Source organism: Bos indicus, chromosome 3 (genome assembly GCF_029378745.1).
Source record: "Bos indicus isolate NIAB-ARS_2022 breed Sahiwal x Tharparkar chromosome 3, NIAB-ARS_B.indTharparkar_mat_pri_1.0, whole genome shotgun sequence".
Lineage (NCBI taxonomy): Eukaryota > Metazoa > Chordata > Mammalia > Artiodactyla > Bovidae > Bos > Bos indicus.
Window position 1 is genome coordinate 63492221 of NC_091762.1, and position 15918 is coordinate 63508138.

Sequence of the window (15918 nt, forward strand, 5' to 3'; positions counted from 1 at the left end):
TGAGAAGATTTGGTTTCTGCAGCTGTGAGAAATGTAGTCACACTTGAGGAAAATGGGTCAGAGCAGTGCTCAGATTGGTTTCATGACACTCCATGAACCTAAGCCTTAGCAGGCAAAGAGTTAGAAAACGCCCTGCATCCTGATGGTGATGTTCATGTGGAGTAGACAAGGGTTGTAGCTAAAACCAACAGTACATTCCTGAAATTCTGCCTGATTTCTTATCCTTTTGATTCCTAGCCTAGGGCATGCAACAGGTCTAGAAGGACCTTTGCTAGCTTTAATCAAAGTTTATTTCCTGTGACCTTTTCATAGAAAATGCTTTCATTATTCACAGTAATGTTCTTGTATACAGTATACCATAGGGTTCCTATGGTTTCTCTCTTGAAGAGACAACCCAGCAGATAGTCTAAAAGTGATTCGTTATTTAGAGGCAGTTACCCCAGAGGTAAATTTTTAATGAAGGGCAAACATTTTCCCCCAAATTAGGAGATCATGCAGTCCTAAAAATGTGGAGGGTTTCATGAAAATGAAGTCTCTCATTGAAAGAGGGGAGGGATGCCATCCTTCTTATTGTGGATGGGAATCCCAATGAACTACTATAGGGATGGAAATATAGCAAAAGGAGCCTGTGACATCTAATGTTTTCAAACATTTATAAATTAACACTTCGGGGATTATCAGAATCAGATCAGTTTTGAACAATTTAAGCTAATGAAACTGTATCTAAGCCAAAGCATGGTTAAGAGCTAAAACAGCTTTATATTTAAATTTCTGCTGTAATTTACTAGTTATGTGACCTTTGGCAAGTTATTTAATCACTCAGTTTGTTTATCAATGAAATGAAGACCATAATTGAATCAACCAAATAAGGTAATTATATGAATCAATATGGGGCTTCCCTGGTGGTTCAGTGGTAAAGAATCCACATGCAATGCAGGAGATGTGAGTTCGATCCCTGGAGCGGGAAGAGCCCCTGGAGGAGGGCATGGCAACTTACTTCAGTATTCTTGCCTGGAAAACCCTACAGTCCATGAGGTCACAAAGAGTTGGACATGACTGAAGTAACTGAGCAGCAGTACATGAGTCAATATACAGAGAGTACTTAGAAAAAGTGTCCAATGCTTCATATGAATAAATACTATGTAAGAGTTAGCTCTATTATAATTGACTAATTTCTAACAGTAGATCTTAAGTTATACTAGATTAGTTATCACTTGAAAATTACTAAAACACCTCTCTAAGGTCAGCCTTCTGCAAAGTATGAGGATAATAGAGTCAAATAGGTGCCTGTTACTATTTTTGTCATTATTGCTTTGCTATAATCTCAATGTACACTACTTAGTGTTTGTTTTTGTTGTTGTTTGTTTTTTTTCTTTTAGGGATAAAAAAAGAGTGACTATTTTAATGCTTCAGTACCATTTAAGGAATTCACACATTTGCTTATTCTGGAAAGTGTGCACTTGTGTTTACTAAAACATATGGATGTTTACTATAAATGCTTCATTCCTAGGATCTACTTTTACATGTGCATAACAGGCGTAATGATAATATTTTAACCCTGGTAGGGTAATGCATGTTGTATCAATGTACATAATGTGCTCCAAGATCATTTTTATCCTCATATTAATTATTGGAGTAAAATGAAAATGTTTAATTGAATGTAAAAATTGTTCCTATACTTATTTATTTGTTTGCTCCTATTTTCACTATATTTAGTATGATTACTACAAGTATAATTTCAACTGACTTCTATGAGAAAGATTTCACAGTCACAGCCTATAACCATCACTATGGAAAGCCCCCAAAAGGAGCTTGCAAAATCTTGTGAGGATTTCTTAAATCTTATGAAAAAAAGAAAGAAAGAAAGAAAAGGCAGATTTCTCCTCAAAAAGAAATCTGAAAATGTACTGGTAAAAACCAAGGCATTCTTGAATCTGTTGACATTTTAAACTCACTATACTTAGATTTCTTTTATTGTTCATTTTATGTTATTATGTATTTCATTTCAATAGTACTTAAAAATTGCTGCATTCTCTTAAACCACAAAAACAGATGGAAATTGAGATATAAAATTTTTGTACTTTGAAAGTACTTGCAAAATGGTTTCCTTTTTTAAAGGGTCACAGCAACGAAAGGTAAAATCAATGCATTAAGAAAAGCTAGGATACAATATGGTGTGGTTCACCATTAGGAAATATGATTTTATTTCTATCAAAATGAATCTTGAAAATTTCACTGATTACACTTCTCTTTTCAATGTATTGTTTAGAGGATAGAGTAAAGAACAAAAATACTGATGAAAAGTTAATAGACCAAGACAGGCAAGACAGGTTTTTGAGAAACCCAGATCTTACTGTTAGTATGTTCATAAATAATATGTGAATGTTACAGTTCAACAATTTTCTGCCTATTTAGGCTACTGTAAGCTGACATATTTTACGTAAAATACATATTTTTTTCCTTGCCTTCATTTTCTGTTTTGTTATCTTCTAGTTATACTGTGTTTTTTTTTATTACTATTATAGCAACTTGGACTTCACAGCACTAAGTATGACTCTATAAAGGGCCTCTGTACTGTACTTTGTCATATTTATGTTTTTAAAATAGAAAAACAGTATACCATTGAGGATAAATAAAAGCTCAGAATTGCACAATTTCAACTCATTTGCAGTGTGACTTGTTTGACATTACATATAGCATACTTTTATATCACTCATAAAACAATATTTACAATTCTTATACTACCTCTAGAATCTCAAGAATTTTAACATTTGAATTCATGACATCTTAAGAAAATATGTTGGCTTAATGGCCACCTAGCCTAACTTGGAATTCTTGTGTAAATTTAAAAGTTCTGGACAAAGACAAGAGAACAAAATGACTTAACTAGGAGTGATTTACATTTTATACCCTTGTTCTTTTGATTTTGGAAGAATACCCTATGAAAACTTACCTATATGTGAGAATAATCAAAGATGATGCTATAATATTTATAAACATTTAAAAATACTCTGTATTAGCAATTTTCACCAAAAATATCTTCACAAAATTTTTATCTTCATATCCTCTTTTGGACCTGCTTCAATGGGTCATAGTTATTCTTGAATCCAATATCAAATTATACAGATACCCTCACATACATTCAGAAACAAAAGAAACTGAGAAATATCAAAATTAATGTGAGTTATTGTATATTGTAAAAATGCTTGGGAATTCCTCGGTGGTCCAGTGATTAGGACTTGGCACTTTCACTGCTGAGGGCACGGTTCAATCCCTGGTCTAGAACTAAGATCCCCCCACTCCAAAATGCCTGAAAGATAAAGCTAGAAAAAGGACTACTAATACAACTGTGGAAGGTCTCACCATATTTTCCATGGGCTCTCCTAACCATCAATATTCAGTGAAAGATGTAAATAATCACTTGATAAAATCTTCTCAAAATCCCAAATCTTCTGTTTCTTCCATGTGAATCTAAATAGTACTTACTGTCTTTTTTGCACTCAGAAAATGAGTTCTACTCGTGTTCTACCTGACTTACTGTATAGTTTAAGCAAGCCAGTTCACCTCCCTGAAATAATATTCCTTAATGTGAAAATCTGGATAAAAATATTTGACTCTATCTCACAGATTTGTTACGAAGATCAAACGAAGATTATATATACTATAAAATGCATATATAGTTTATGTTAGCAGACATTTAATGAGACATATAGCATTAGATCCAAATAAATTTTCATTCTTAGTAATCTATCACTCATCATTTATAGATACTGACTTCTGTTTTATTTATCTATTCTGCAAACTTTTATTGAAAATTCTCATTCTGAGTGATGAATGGTACGGTAGAGGTGTTCATAAGGAAGGTTACAGATGAAATGTCTGGACAGTTGAGGTCCCAGGTCTCGCATTCTGTGCCGGTCATTGTTGTTGAACTGCCTGGGAATTAATCATGGAATGTAAAAAGTGACTGTGCAATGTCCATACTAGGTGCCTGGGGGCAAGAGGGATGAAATTCAGCCTCTTTTCTGTTATTCCTCAGGCCATGTACCCTGGGAAGGGAGGGAGGTACCGTGTCTGCTAGGAACTAGGGGTTCCTTTGTTTATTCTTCCAAAGCCAAAGTGTGAGATAACCCTATGTATCTTTCTTTGGGATCATCATTATTGCCTTCAAGTGAAATAGGATTCTTGGCCCTGTAAGAAATGCCAGATTCTTCACGACATATTTTAAAGAGTTTTTCTCTGGGTTCTAAACATTTCTCAGACCATAATACAGGAAATTTGCCTGAATGTATTTTTCTAACATCTCCACAGATTCCACACTTCTAAGAACTGCACCAGAGTCAAACTCTGTCAACAGGCTAGAGCGCAACACCTGTAGATGAGGTGACATATCTTTCAGTCTTTTATGGACACTGACTTTCAGCTCTCAGGCTCAAAAGATAACTCACATTTCAGAAACTTTCCTATCCTTATTTTTGGAGTCTCACTGGAAAATATTCAGGTTGAAATTGTCTGCTATTTATGCAAACTTCAACATAATTAGAGCTCTGAAGGTGTGATATTGATAGGACTTGGAAAGTTTAAAATCTTGGATTGTACACAAAGGAAAGTTAAAATTCAAAATATGAATGTCCAATTAATCTACAAAGGAATCTTTAAGTATTGCCATATATTCTGTCCTCAAAATTACTTATTTCCTATTCACGCAAAATCATTACATAATCCAAAAACATAGAATTATTAAACCATATAAATTCTAAAACTTGTGGCTTGTTTCTGGAAATAATTACATTGATTGAGGCACTGTGAATTTGAAGTAGAATGTTTTTGTGAGTTGCTGCAGGAGAAAACTCTCAGGCTTCATAAATCTAAATTGAGTGACTGAGAAAAAAGAAAAGGTCTATAAAGCTATGAATACCTATTCTAGTAAAGGATGCAAAAATTTCAATAAAGAAATAATTGGTAATCTTGAATTCAGTGACAGGAAATTATAAATCTGTCTCTTTTATGAAGTCCCTTGTGTGAAATATGGATGAGTTGAGGTTATAAAAAAGCATGTTTACCAGCAGGAGCCTAAATCAACAGCTTTGAACATGATAGTTCAGAAAGTAGCAGGGAGCCACTGTTCCTAGATGGGAAACACTGACATTTATTTAATTTTTTTTTTTACTTTCTCACTGTATGCATTTCATCTCCTGCCTTGCCCCTTTTTACCTTTGTCCTTCTTTAAAATAAATGATCATAGCATTAAATCTGTCTACAAGAGTTAATCACTTCAGCTATGTGCAAAAGCATTTAGTTGTAGCACCTTCTATCTATGAGTTTTGAAGACAGTTTAATATTAGTTTGTATATTAGTTTCTGTATATTTTCAAACCACAAACATCATGTCAAGTGCTCCAAGGAATAATGAAATATTAATTTTGAGACAGAAAATATTAAGTGGCTTAAGAAGAAGCTGTTGTCTATCCCATGAGTGTCTTTTAAGACATGACTATCTATGCTTTGAACACAACTATTCTTAGCGATTCAAATCACATGTAATGAGACCTAAGTACCTGCCTACCTTCAACTATGTAACACATAGTGAAACCACCAATCCCTTCTTTCTGAGCACAGCTCTGAAAAATAGTCTTCCTTTTTTGATTCCCTGCATGCTCAGTCACTTTAGTCGTGTCCAGCTTTTTGTGACTCTATGAACTGTAGGCCATCAGGCTCCTCTGTCCATAGAATTCCACAGGCAAGGATACTGGAGTGGATTGCCATGTCTTCCTCCAGGCAATCTTCCTGACTGAAGGATCGAACCTGCGTCACCTGCTTTGCAGGTGGATTCTGTACCCACTTAGCCATGTGGGAAGCTCTCCCTTTTCTTATATACAGTACTTTATCTTTGAAAACACTATTCCAATATAGAAGACCTGCTATTGTCTAATAAACACTGGAGAAGGGAAACACCTTTAATGCTTAAAGAAATAGTATTTATACATACCACAAAAGACCACGGATTTTGTGGTATATATACATGTGGATTTGGTAATGCTTCTCCATACTTATTTCATTAAATAATTTACTTGTGGAAAAAAAAAAAACCCAAATGGCAAATGACAATCTTTTTCTCATTCATTCATAGAATAAATATCTGTAGAGCTTATTTTGTGAGTCAGGGTTGATACAAAAATATTCTTTTATCCAATTTTTAAAAAACCATTAAAATAAAAATGGATTGAAATGTTATTGCTATAAGAAATGACTTAAATACCATTAGTTTGCAATATTGAGCAGGGACAAAGTAATTTAATAAAGTAAAAAAGGAGGGAAAAAATTGACTACATGTTATTTGCTTTGAAATTAAAAGTTCCATTCATAAATGTTATACTAATTTGTTGATGGCATCTGCTTTTAAATTTCACTACCAATTTTCCTGCAAAGCAGGAGCACTGTGAATGCTTTAATCGATTCTTAAACAATAATTATTTGTAAATGGTTTATGGAACTAGGATAAGATGGGAAGGCATGTAGAGGCAAATGTGTCATTTGATAAGGGGCCATTGTGATAAGGACTGAAGGCAAGCTTTAGGACAATTTTTGAAGCAGAGGAGAAAAGCTGGTGGAAAAACTGATGAGAAACATGAACCAATAAGCACTTAGAAAAGTCTTAAAGCAACAAGATAAGAAGATGATGAAGAAACATCATTTAAAGAGTAGGAGCTTAAAGGGATCCCCTTTTCTTATGAATAATTTTATAAAATACCCATGGCCCACATGGATTATATGCACACATTATGTTGGGGACATGGTATCATGAGAATCTCTTTTCTGTTCATGTTCCCAGAACTCTTTGATTGAATCAATACTCATAGTCCTGATTCATTAAAAAAAAAAAAAAATCTGTCTCCAATATAATGAAAGCTGATAGAACCAAGGACTTTAAGACTTTCCTATTTAATATTCAAAATCTGTATGGCCAAAGATAGATATCTTATTGATTCATAGGCTTATATTTAACACTCAGGATTGGTATGGTTTTCAGACCAGAATTGCTACTAGAAAGATCCACCATTTGACTTCACAAAGCATGTTTGTAATATTGTAATAGCCTGAAAAAAAAAACAGCGGTTCAAGTATGTGTGATTTCTAATCACCATCTCTTTCATATTGTTTAGGCCAATCTTAAGTCTTTTTCTCTAGATTTCACGCTCTTGTACACTAGGGTCTGATTGCCTTAAATGTGTACTTATTCCTAAAATGTTATGGCAAGTGCTATTTTAATTTCTCTGTAGAGCTTCAATTTTAATAGTCCCACTAAGAAGTAGATTGAGGAAGCAGGGCTTTGGTGCTGAATGATTGCATCTGGAATTTTGTCCTCCCACAGGTAGAAGTAACAGCAAATAGCAGAAGGAGGTGAAGTCTCATGGAGGGCTGTACTGCATCCTCAGTGTTAATCTCTGGTGAGGCATTTGTTAATTTATATCCACAAACCAACTAGTGCTTCTGTTGACACCTCCAAGTTGTTACTTTTAGCACCTCTTCCTTCCGTGTCATGCGCTGTACACAGTATGTCCTCTAATGCATTTAGTATCATGAATGTAGTAGCACTCAAAGCATTATTTATATCTTGGAATAATGCACCTCAGCAAGGCTTGAAGTTGAGCTAAAAACAGGATTTTTTTTAATTAACCCAGAGTTTCAGTGAATTCGACACCTGACAGTTGTCTCTAATCACTAACAAAAAAGTTAATTGAAAGAAATGTACCATTCTGGTGTGTAATGTTGACATTGGGGGAGGCTATGAGTGTTTGGGGGTAGGGGTCTAAAGGAACTCTCTGTCCTTTCTGCTCAGTTTTGTTGTGAACTTAAAACTGTTCTGTGTGCATAGTCACTCAGTCATGTCCGACTTTTTGCCACCCCATGGACTGCAGCCCACCAGGCTCCTGTGTCCCTGGGGATTCTCCAGGCAAGAATACTGGAGTGGGTTACCCTGCCCTCCTCCAGAGGATCTTTCCAGCCCAGGGATCGAACCCAGGTCTCCCAATTGCAGACAGGTCCTTTACCATCTGAACCACCAGGGAAGCCCTAACCTCCATTTATATAAATGGAGCATTACTCCTACCCACTTTTTAAATAGAATAAAACTGCTCTAAAAATAGTCCATTTAAAAAGTGAGGAGGAGTAATACTCCGTTTCTATAAATGGAGGGAACATATTTAATATTTTTTAAAGCTATGGTTTCATGCTTCAGATTGATTTTATATTTGCTATTATTTACTGTTTAAGGTGCAGTTTATTAGTAAATTTAAAAGCCTTAAGGCAATGTTTTCAATTGTTTGCTGAATGCAGCTTTCTCTGGAGTTGTAATCACCACGCCAAATATTGTAAGGATGTTATACATAGTTCTTCAGCCTGAACAGCTGAATGAATGAATGACTGTTTTAGGCAAGATTTTGAATTATAAAGATGGCATTGTAGAGGTATAAGAGTCTTGCTTTTGACGGGCTTCCTTTGTGGCTCAGCTGGTAAAGAATCTGCCTGCAATGCAGATTCTTTCAATTCCTGGGTTGGGGAGATATGCTGCAGAGGGGATAGGCTACCTATTCCAGTATTCTTGGGTCTCCTTGGTGGCTCAGCTGGTGAAGAATCTGTCTGCAATATGGGAGATCTGGGTTCGATTCCTGTGTTGGGAAGATTCCCTGAGAAGGAAAGGCTACCCACTTCAGTATTCTGGCCTGGAGAATTCCATGGACTGTATAGTCCATGGGGTGGCAAAGAGTCCGACATGACTGAGTGACTTCCATTTCACTTCACTGTAATATGGAAAAGTAATGAATGGAAAAGTGTATGATGAACGACACTCGAATAACTGAGAGATCAACTTTGTTGAAAAACAAACTCAACATCAAAAGCTGTTATTTTTCTCTTATATGTTCATAAATCTATCTTACGTTTTATTCACTACTTAGTGATGACCTAATCTCTCTCTTTTCTTATTACCATGTAGTGATTTAGCAGCCACCAAATCTAAATCAGAAATAAAATGCAGTGCTATAGCCTTAGAGTGTGTATAATGCTGAAAGTATATTTAATAAAATGTAAATCAAACAATGTAACTCACTCATTAGAAAAAAAGGAGCACAGGTATACTTGAGCTGCTCTCACCAAATAAAGCATATGCTTTGAAAGGAGTAAAAACTCATACAGACAGAATCTTTCTAATCTCCATCCCATATGTATTTTGCATGCAACACTCAGGGTTGGGAAACCAGAAAAACAGAATTCACAATGTGAGACTTGGTGTTCAGAATGTCGAACAAAGAATTTGACACTGTTCATTCCTCCACAAACAGAATTTTCAGAATCCCAGACAGCCAAAGCGTGGCACCTTGTATAGAGTGATATGCTTGGATCTGAGGGAAGAAATCCAACAGCACTGCCACAGTCTGTCTTGATGTAGGAGAGTCCTCCATGCAAAAGGATTCACTACCTGCCCCCCAAAAAGTTTAATTCGTTTTCCCAAATGATAGACTTCTTTTAATCCATGTAAAATATATAGAGCTTTTTTTTTTTTTTTCATGCATCAGGTTGGTTTTTGTAGGGTGATTCAATCGCTTCAGAGACTGTGTCAACAAAGGCTGTTTGAGGAATTCCTAAGTGCTCCAAGGTGCTAACTTGCCTCTTGTGTAGCCCTGGATTCACAGAGAAAATTAGATTCTCCCACACTAGGTCAAAGGTACTAGCTCCACACAACTAAAGTGCAGGGCAATTCTCTCTTGTCCCTGGCTCCTGTTCAAGTAGGTTAGCAATAAAAGTTGTGTACATGAAGAGAGAATTAAATGCCAGCTAATTCAGACCACACTGGAATATTCAGTACATTGTAGAGGCAGCCAGATTTCCTTTATAGTCACAATAACAGTGAAATGTTAAAAATAATTCAAAATGGATATTAAAAATAGTCTTCTATAGATTTGAAACTGACTGCCCATCACGAGGGAAGAGAGCAAAGCATGGGGATGTTGATACACACACAAACTGAAATAGGCAACCCTCGTCAAAGACAGCAAAGGCAGCCACAAAGAAACAGGAAAAGGGATAAAGTGGGAATCAATATGTAACCATGCCAAAAGAAAGTTTGGATTTAAGTCTAAGCTGCTAAACACTGGATGAGCAGGTTCATTGTTCTCTTGAAAAAGAAATTGCTACTTCAGCATTTAAAGTGAGAATATACTCAAGAAAGCCCCTTTAGGCTTTGGCTATTTTCACACCATGCCATTAAAACCTGCGGTTGCATACTAATGAAAGTAAACACAGAGGAGGTGGAGGGGGAGTTGGGGGATTGAGAGAGTGACAGAGAGGAGAGAGAAAGAAAGAAGGATCAAGCGTCTTTTGCAAAGAGTTTTGAATTTAGTTTCTAAAAAGCGGAGTTCTCAAACCACTGAAGAATTCACTGTTTTGTTTTGTTTTTCCTAATTTTTATAAGTAAAATAGCCCTAGAAGAAATCTCCTAGTGACAGTTTAAAAAGGAACTGAAGCAGAAGTTTGGAGGAAAAGGAAATGAAAAAACAACAACAAATGTAAAACAAAACCAAAATAAACATGCTAACTTAGTCAGTCAAGGTGAGTTTGTGTGAATTATTCCAGCTTCTCTCTAACAGTCAGTTTGTACCACTGCAGCTGTTTTTCTCAACTGCTTGTGGCATTAACTTTTAAAACTTTAATTTTCCAGTCAGATGCCAAGCATACCTGAGCTCTCTTATGATGGGCATGATTAGCTATGCTTGTTAGCCATAGTAACCATGAGGTCTTTACTGCAATGAGAAATTAAACTTTAAAAAGTCATTCTGATTTACAACTATACAAATTCTCACAACATGGTAATAAAGAGGCTACATGATAAAACTTGACAGGATGCTAAGCTTATTGCACAAGTGTGGACAGCTGAAGAGGCAAGAAATAATACAGTTGTCACTGGGCTGTTTCACCTCAACACAGAGCAAACAAAAAGAGCGTTGTTAATCAGTTCAACTCTTCGGCTGGATAATCCTAAACCAGTAATTGATAAATGGGAAAACCATACGGCCTCAACTCTGTGATTCATAAAACACATGAATATTCATCCCATCTCCTTTGGTCAAGAGGCATTCTACATGCTTCTGGGCAGGCTTTGTAAAAGGAATATAAATAGTTTCTTGCTCAGCAGTAAAATACTGCTTCCCCTTTAAGGCCTATTTTCTCCTATTAAAAGTGAAGTTTAGCAATACACAGAGGACAGTAAACACAGTAGATGAAGGTCAATGACAAATGGTTTCACAGGAAGTGCTGTACTTTAGCTTTTCACACAGCTGCATTGGGAAAAATATTAAATACTTAAAGGAAACTGAAGACACATTACCACAGAAAGCATGCTGGCAATATAGCATATTCATTGTGGAAAAACTTGCTCAAGCGCTGCATTTATAAGAATCATTTATCCCCCCTGCCAAAATCTTAGTATCTGAATTACTGATATGGTTGATACAAATAGCCTAGCTTGTGGACAGTATAAAAATAATTTTCAGAGTAATGATGATTAAAAATATGTTGTTTATCCTTAATAAAATCTGGTTAAAAGTACATAAAATAAAATGTATGTATTTGTACCAATGAATTTATCTTTAAAAGTATATCTAAAGTATAGTGAAATAAACCCATTGCATATATCAACAGAAATTTATGTGCTAAGGCATGTAAGTTAAAATATTATAAATATAACTATACTTTAAGCACATTTGTATTTAGAGACCTTTTGTGAAGTCATTCATATAAAATGAAGAATATTTTCACAGTTTTATTTTTTGTAGAAATTGATTTTCATATGTGAGCTTTCTTTAAATCAGAGCACCTGTTGCTATACCTCATTTATAATATAAAAATCATGGGTCATTCCAGACACCAATGATAGAAGTAGAGGAAGAACCAAAACTAAAGGGAAACAGTGGTGTATTTGGTTATACAAAAATATCAATATATTCAACATAGGGATATGTTAAGGTTAACCAAATGACCACTGCAAAAGAAGGATTGATAAAATTAAATAAGATATACTCATGATGGAATTACAGGCAGCAATTAAAGTCATAGCTTGAAGAATAAGTAATGTTATGTTCAAGATCTCATGTTATTATATGTGTATATATATATATATATATAATATATATATATGGGTTAAAATCACTTATGCAGTGTGATCCTTATATACATGTATATGTGTAAGTATCTATCTATCTATATATATATAATTAATTTACATATTTGGGGGGATTTTTCAATCTCTGGACTCTCCCTTGTAATTTTCCTCAAATATATTAATTCTGCCTGATCAGTCTGTTCAAGTCCCTTTCTCTGGATTTCTGTTTAATGAGAGCTTAGTTTTAAATTATTTTTATTATGCTAATTTTATCTCTCCAACTAAACCATATGGAAAAATTTATATACATACACAGTGTGTGTGGATGCATGTGTGTGTGGTTCCAAAAATGTAATACATTTAATGGCGTGTCAACATATCCTATTTGTGATTGTCCTTTGAATTTTCTATTATCTGGATTTGGTTGAAATTTTAAAAGTAACTCTTCTGGCACAACCCATGGAATGGAAGAACTTCTCTAATATGAATCACATCCTTTTTCTCTTCACTCTGCATCAAAAGAATAAAGAATTTCAAAGCAGCACAGTGGTCCATTTTTTGTTTCACTGATCACATTTTTACAAAATTTTTTAACATACAGAGGGAAATAACTTTTCCTAATAGATAGTTCAAGCTTCTGCTTAAAGTATAAATAATTTAGAGGAAGTAAAGTGTCTTATTAATTCCTACTCTTCACACCAATAACCACTGTTAGTAGGAGTTTGTTCTTTAGTTTATTTCTTGTTGTTCTTTAGTCGCGAAGTTGGGTCTTTTGTGACCCAGTGAACTATAGCCTGCCAGGCTCCCCTGTTCATGGGCTCTCCCAGGCAAGGATACTGGAGTGGGCTGCCATCTCCTACTCCAGGAGACCTTCCTGACCCAAGGAACGAACCTGCAGATCCTGCATTGCCAGGTGGATTCTTTACCATTGAGCCACCTAGGAAGACCCAGGTGTAATTTCTAGAGTCTACTTAATGGTATGTATCAACTTAATTGTATATCCGCCACCCAATATTTTAATATGAAAAATTTCAAACATACAGAAAAGTTAAAAGTATTGTAAATTCCCAAATACTCACTACTTAGATTCTACAATTAAGTTTTACTATCTTCTATCTTAAACTTTTCACACATAAGAAAAATCATGTGTCTTATTTCTTAATCATTAAGTGACTCTCATTTTACTAGCATGCCAAGTATGTAATGAAAAGAAATCCTACCACAAGAAGAAAATTGTCATTTATATTTTTTTCCGGGTTCTCTGAGGACTTCAGACTAGGAGTAAGAAACAGGCTTGAAATGAAATAGACTGAAAGCTTGGCAGTGAAATGTGTGTCCTGGCTACTTAGAGAAACCCCAAACCAAAATCAAAGAGACAGAAAAACTTCATGTATGTTAAGTTTAAAATAGGTGGTAGCAGATTACTTTCCTGAGTGCCTTCGCTTCCATTAGCGGTGCCAACAGCCCCTGTTATTTTACAGGTGCAGTCTTACAGGATGGTTTGTACTGTGTTGCAAACCTTACATCCAGTTCTCTCACCATCAGGCCCAGAAAGGAGTTCCAGTTTTCTATAATAGCTTACTTATGTATGTACTTGCTGCCACAAGTTTGTCTACAAATTGCAGAACAGATCTCCAAACAAACTCCAAGACAAACATTCTAGAATTCTGGAGTAAAGACATCATTCTTAATAAAGCCAATGATAGTTAAATATAGTGAGCACAGAAATGGCAAATTTTTAAAAAGTCTTTGTATTTTTAATATAGCTAGTGCTTTAAGTTTAAAATAGTCATCAAATCTGTTTTTTTTTTTAATCTACAAAATTTTTTAATACAATACCCAACACAAGGATATCTTCAGGTCAAAAATGAGATACACTTAAAGCCTGTAATCTAGTGACTGACTTATATAAATAGTCAATAGTATCACAATAAATAGTCAATAAACAATATTGTATAGTTTTTGCTTCCTAGTGCTTTCTCCTTGTTTTCATAGAGAATTAAAACAGCCATTTGCTGTAATTATACTGGATTTCTAAAAAATAAGTAACTATATGGGTCATATCAGATCAGATCAGACCATTCGCTCAGTCGTGTCCGACTCTTTGCGACCTCATGAATTGCAGCACGCCAGGCCTCCCTGTCCATCACCAACTCCCAGAGTTCACTGAGACTCATACCCATCGAGTCAGTGATGCCATCCAGACATCTTATCCTCTGTCGTCCCCTTCTCCTCTTGCCCCCAATCCCTCCCAGCATCAGAGTCTTTTCCAATGAGTTAACTCTTTGCATGAGGTGGCCAAAGTACTGGAGTTTCAGCTTTAGCATCATTCCTTCCAAAGAAATCCCAGGGCTGATTCCATTCTCCTTCAGAATGGACTGGTTGGATCTCCTTGCAGTCCAAGGGACTCTCAAGAGTCTTCTCCAACACCACAGTTCAAAAGCATCAATACCAATATAAATATGTTTAATTATTTTATCAAAATATATAGACATCCTTTCCACTTAGACTATAAATATTACAAGAAATCTAAACTATGTTTGAGGTAGTGCATATATTAAGTGTCATAAATTAGCATTGTGCTTTGGGGAGAAATAAGAAGGAAGACTCAGAAACATTTTATTTATCCCCTCATTCAGCAAGGAAAGTGATTCAAATTCTATTTACTATGGCACTACATGTGGCAGGTTTATGAACACTGGAAGATACCATAGATGTGAGACTTTACTATGTAATCATGAGAATTATATTTTACCTTTAGAGTTATCAGAATCTAGTTAACTTAGGACAAGATCTTTAGAAGAAATTATATATATTAAAGATAAGAAATTATATATATAAATTATATATATATATTTTTTCAGACACTTTCAAGATCATTATTTATTACTTTGGATAAAAAGATAGTACACAATTAGGGGATTATATACATATCTCTCTCTCTCTCTCTCTCTCTCCCCAGGCTTTTATATATAGGCTTATTTATGACTATGCATTTTAGTCCTATTTCATATTTTCATTCAAATAGAGTTTTTTAGCAAAAACATTTTTTTCTTTAAATAATTTCCCCTTTAGCAATCACTTTGAATGATTATTTTAAATTAGTAGCAATAAAGTACTTAAGAGAAAACTTTAAATATCTTTTGGTTTTAATCCTTTAATTTTTGTTAAGTTTGAAATTTGGTTATTCTTTCTCCTTTAATTTTTTTCAGGAGTGAACATGATCCCCTGGAGTCTGAGAAAATTATGAGGACTCTCCTAGCAATGCTTATGAACCAACCGAGACTACGCTTAACTTTTAGTGATGAGCATTTAAATAAGTTTGGAAAAAAATTTAGGTACAGTATTAGCTGACAACAACCCCGGGCGAATCCAGACCCAACCTATTTTTGTCCGTCAACACTTTGTTGACAGGTTTAATGGACACGTTTGCAAATTATTTTAAGTGGTATTAGCGATACCAATCCTTAAGCCCCCTCAAACCTTATCCCACAGATTGACTCCTAAAGGATTAACTGAATTCAGCAGACAAGAGCTGCCAAAGCATTAGCATTTCTTTACATTTCAGTTTTGGCTGTATGCTAAGACATCAATGTTTACTTTAAAACTAAACCCAATCTCTGCAAAATATTTTTAGTCCATGTGCTGATAATGTTGTCTCACACTACAACACAGGTAACCATAAGAAACGGAGATCGGCAGTGATAAACTTGCTTTAAAATAATCTCAGAGGTGCTAGCAGTACGTGGAACACACGCTTTT